Genomic DNA, 5,871 nt, shown 5'->3' on the forward strand with positions numbered 1-5,871 from the left:
ACAACTGAGCGACTGAACTGAACTGAACCCAAAATTCTAAACACTACTTCAAATAAGAACTTTATGGATATCTTGGTCCGTATCACACTCTTTAAACAAAATTAATACTCGGTTCATCTATCCTGTGAATGGGTCACAGCAAACTGTAACCATTTCCCGTCTCTTTGCCTTCCATATTTGCAGCTGCCAAAATTTATTTGTAACTATTTATGTATCATAAGATGGAGAAGGCAATGGCAACCCACTCCAGTACTCTTGCCTGGAGAATCCCATGGGCGGAGGAGCCTGGTGGGCTGCAGTCCGTGGGGTCGCTAAGAGTCGAGCATGATGGAGCAACTTCACTTTCACTTATCACTTTAATGCATTGGAGAAGGCAATGGCAACCCACTCCAGTACTCTTGCCTGGAGAATCCCATGGACGCAGGAACCTGGTGGGCTGCCGTCTACAGGGTCGCACAGAGTTGGACAAGACTGAAACGACTTAGCAGAGAAGAACTATTAGGTTTTCACAGATATAATTCCAGGACCTTACGGTACTTAATATGACTTTGATGAGTTGGCTCAGATAGCCCTATATGACTCAAGTGGTGGGGCCAGGTCGCATAACAAGGGTAGATGAGACTGGAAACGTGACAAGTTTACAGCATAAAGATAGCAGTTTCTATTAACAGCCAGCAGGTGGCCCCAGAAGAAGCCAAGTCACAGCCTGCTAAATGTGGATATATGAGAAAAATAGCGATTCTCCTCAGTTCCACTAATCTTCCCTTTAATCCATTTTCTCCCATACAGCCCAATCACCTCTCCTCTAGGCTCTGAGTACTCTGTCTTTTCACCATTCTTTTCATCAAAACTCCCCATGCACCCCCACGCCAAGAAAAAAATGCTCCGTGGCATCTAGCTACACATGAAAAGGAATTTCTCAACTACTTTTTCATTTGCTTAAGGTATTATCTTCCTATGAAGGCAAATCCTCACTTCACTGAAATAATGCTGAGTAAAAATACCAAACAAAAAATATCAAAGTAGTAAGAGATCCTCGGGGTATCAAAGTAGACCAAGGATTCTCACTGAGGATATGGGGGTGCTTTTTAATAACACATAAGTCACCACCTCATACATAAATCACCACCTCCACCCTCATTGTTGGAATTAAGAATCACTGTGTAACATGAGCTATATTTGAAGAGAATGTTACCTTTATAATCGTTACTATTGTAGAAATATGAGATCCCCTGACACAAATTACAATCTTTAGAGAAGGAAAGAAATGGAGTGCCTCTTATGTCTCAAACATCATACTAGGTATTTGTCTCTTCAGTCCTTATAAGATTGGTATCACCTTGACCCAAGTGCCGTCACCATTTTTCAGAGGAGAAAACAGGTCCTGAGAGGTTAAGTAACTTACCAAAGATTATACAGACAACAGATTGAAAAAGCATTCAAACTCAAATGTCTCATCACAACCATACTATTTCTGAAAAAGCATGGGCATTTGTAAAAGTGCTATAAAAAGTCTAATATTGTGTGTGTGAGGGGCTTCCCTGATAGCTCAGTTGGTAAAGAATCCGCCTGCAATGCAGGAGACCCCAGTTCAATTCCTGAGTCAGGAAGATCTGCTGGGGAAGCAATAGGCTACCCACTCCAGTATTCTTGGGCTTCCCTTGTGGCTCAGCTGGTAAAGAATCTGCCTGTATATGTTATATAAATATTGGCTATCATGTTATTATATGTATTAAACTATGAGGACTCATTGGAGCTTTCAGCTTCACTGCTCATGAAGATCTGCAGCCATCTGTAAGGAAGATGGACCCTCTCCCTGGAAGAGATTCAGTGCTTCCTCAATTACACTTGGGCATTTTCCACCACAGCCCTTCCCTAATTCACAAAGGGGCTGGCAGTGAAATTTCAAGCCTCCTCCTAACTCACTCTAACTTCACCTTGATGTGCTCCCAAAAGTCCCTTGGGGACGATCTCTAAGACTTCAGAAGATGGCTGTAACCTGCTGAGGTGCAGTCTTTACCAGATGATCCAAAATGTCTCTTGAGACCGGTTTATGTGTCCTGTGTTGTTGGGCCTCAAAAATACCTGAAGAATAGGTTTAATTGTTATAAATATTTCCTTGAGTTCACAAATGTTGAGCATGGAAACACAGATGGTCCTGTCCACTCTGCCAGGACCAAACATACTGCTTATATATAATCAAATCTATCAGGTTTTCCATTTTTGTTTCTTCTTTTAGTACTTATGCTTACATGCCTTCAGTACCCCTAGATGATATAAAAATGATCATCTTTATATTTTAATATTCCATGTTTAACATTTAAATCTTTATTTCATCTGAAGCTAATTTTTAGTATAATCTGTGAGGTAAGGGAGTTAACTATTGTTTGTTCAAGTGATTCTCCAAAACTACTCATTAATTCATCCTTACCCCCACTGAATTTTTATAATATTTTACTCTATTGCATGTTCTTATATGTATATTTATATCTGTTTCTGAATTTTTGATAATGTTTAAGGCCTACAATGTCAACCAGTATATAAAGGAAAGGAAAAAAGAATAGTTATTTGTAAATACATTTACCCAGCTATTCCCTGGAGATGGCTGTGAGTGGCTCAAGAAAGTAAATTTACTTTCTTTTAGCTGTGGGTGCTAGAAATCCAAGATCCAAGAGTCAGTGGGTTTGGGTCATCTTAAGGCTCCTCTCCTTGGCTTGCAGATGGCCACCTTTTCAGTGCATCCTTACATGGCCTCTTGTCTGTGGACACACATCTCTGATGTCTCCTCTTCTTATAAGGACACCTGCAAATTGGATTAGGGTCCACCCATATTATCCCACTTAACCTTAATCACGTCTTTAAAGGCCGTATCTCCAAATACAGTCACATTCTGAGGTACTGCGGGGTAGGACCTCAACAGAGGAATTCAGGAGAACACAATTCAGTCCATAACACTAACATATAAGAAATAATTAATAAAATTAGTTATTATTAAGTATTAAATATGTGTTGGAAAGGGCAAATGAATGTCAAAGCAACCATAACAGGAAAAGATATGACCAACTTAGCTGTTTTCCCCTTATTTGACCAAGAATAGATATTTAATATTTGAACAGTTGGGACACAAGAGAAAGCCTTGTCCAAATAGCTACTGCTTCGAACCAGGTCAGAGGACACTTGAAGACTAGAGCACAATGGCTCAGCAGGTGGATGCTGTTATAGGAACTGAATTGACTAATGGCCTTCTCAAACCACAGGTTACTATTTTAAATGTCACAAAAGACCAGAGAGCATGAAAAGATGAAAAATAAAACCAGTGTGGATCCAATCTTCAAACAAGTAGAACTGAGTGATAGGAGCAGTTTGGGCTCCATGTGACTAAACTAAATTGCCAAGTACTAAGGCTGTCTTTGGGCTAGAGGTAGATTACAATCTTTTTTGTCCTGGGGCTCTCAAAATAGAAAACAGCTTTTTTTCTTTTTTCTGTCCTTCTCACTAAAATCCTTTTTGCAGTCCTCGTAGAGTAAAACATCTGTGTGTTGGTCAAAATCATGCAAAAGGGACACTAACCCTAGTGCTACATAATGTAAATATAAAAGAGGATGTATCTGACACCATATACAAAAATAAACTCAAATTAAAGACCTGAGTGTAAGACCAGATGTTATAAAATTCCTAGAGGAAAACAGAGGCAGAACTCTTTTTGACATAAATCACAGCAAGATCTTTTTGGGTTGGGAAGCTCCCTGGGTCCAGAAGATCCCCTGGAGAAGGAAATGGCACCCCACTCCAGTAGTCTTGCCTGGAAAATTCCATGGATGGCGGTGCCTGATAGGCTACAGTTCACGGGGTCACAAAGAGTCTGACAGGACTGAGCAACTTCACTTTTCACTTTGCTAAAGGAAACAAAAGCAAAAATAAATAAATGGTACGTAATTAAACTAAAACCCTTTTGCACATCAAAGGAAACCATCGACAAAAATGAAGACAACCCACTGAATGGGAGCAAATATTTACAAGTGATGTGACCAATATGGGATGGATATCCAACAACTCAACATCAAGAAAAACAAACAACCCGATTAAAAAACGGGCAGAAGAATTTGCCGCAAGGGGGACAGACTAGAGATTATCATATTAAGTGAAATCAGAAAGGGGAAGACGAACGCCGTATGAGATCACTTACACCTGGAATCTAGAATGTGACACGAGTGGACTCGGTTACTGAAACAAAAGCAGACTCCCAGGCATAGCAAGCAGAGTCAAGGCGGCCAAAGGGGAGACGGGAGAGAAGGGAGAGGGACAAATTAGGAGCTTGGGATTAGCAGATACGAACTACTATCTGTACAACAGACAACAAGGTACTACATTCAATATCCTGTAATAAATCATAATGGAAAATACAAAAAAGAATATGTATATATATATAACTGAATCACTTTTCTGTATAGCAAAAACCAACACAACATTGTAAATCAACTACATTTCAATTTTAGAAGAACAGACATTTTTCTAAAGGGGAAATGCAGATGACCCACAAGCACAGGAGAAGATGCTCAACATCACTAATCATGAGGGAACTGCAAGTTAAAACTACAGTGAGATATTACCTCACACCTGTCAGAATGGCTATCAGCAAAAAGAACACAAATAACAAATGTTGATGAGGATGTGGAGAAAAGGGAACCCTTAGTACACTGTTGGTGGGAAGGTAAACTGGTGTAGCCACTGTGGAAAACAGTAAGAAGTTTCACAAAAAAATGACAAATAGAAATACCATATGATCTAGCAATTCCGCTCTTAGGCATGTACCCCAAAAACAAAAACAGTAATTTGAACAGACACATGCACCACAACGTTCATAGCAGCATTATTTGTAATGACCAAGATATAGATGCAATCTAAGTGTTCATCAACAGGTGAGTGGATAAAGAGGATGTGATACGTGTGTTTATGTATGTGTGTGTATATATATATATACACACACACAACAAAATGCTACTCAGTCATAAAAAAGGATGAAAGTTTGCCATTTGTAACAGCATGGATGGACTTAGAGGACATTATGTGAAGAGAAATAAGCTGGAGAAAGACAACTTAAAGAAAGATGGAAAGGCTGTATAATTATATATCACTTATATACAGAATCTAAAAAAATAACAAAATAGTGGATATAACAAAAAAGCAGTAGAGATACAATGAACAAAGCAGTGGGTACTGGTGGGCACTAGTGCAGAGGGGAGGTGGGGAGGGGCAATATCTGTGTGGGGAAGTGGGAGGCACAAACAACTGGGTGTAAGATAGGCACAGGATACACTGTGCAACATGAGGAATACAGCCAATATTTTGTAATAACTGTAAATTGAAAGTAATCTTTAAAATGTGTTTTAATTTTCAAATTAAAAAAAGAAAGCTTATTTGGGGAAAAAAACTTCCAAGCAAATATGAAAGAGCAGAGCAATCCTCTGAGCTCGTTTGGATGGAATGCTTAGGCTGGGTATAGCTGCACCAGACTCATCAGGCCATGTGTTCAAGTAGAGAGTAGCCACCCATTCTCATTACAGTAGAGAGTGACTCTTCTATACAGTAATGCTCTACATGTTTGCAGGAAAAGAAAGAGCAGGGAACTATGATGCTATGGAAGATCCCAACTGAGGAAATGGCCTTGTTAGAAAGGGTGCCCCCCAGAGCTCAGAAACTTGTACTAGGTTATTCTCCTGTCAAGGGCTTCCAGGGCCCTCCAGAGATGTGTCCTGCTCAGTTAAGGAAACCTATCTACCAGCTACTGTAAAGCAGGTCAGGCAACCCTCCAGTACATATGCTGTTGCTGTTCAGTCACTAAGTCGTGCCCAACTCTTTGTGACCCAATCG

The sequence above is a fragment of the Bison bison genome, unplaced genomic scaffold (genome assembly GCF_000754665.1).
Source record: "Bison bison bison isolate TAMUID 2011002044 unplaced genomic scaffold, Bison_UMD1.0 scf7180017864519, whole genome shotgun sequence".
Lineage (NCBI taxonomy): Eukaryota > Metazoa > Chordata > Mammalia > Artiodactyla > Bovidae > Bison > Bison bison.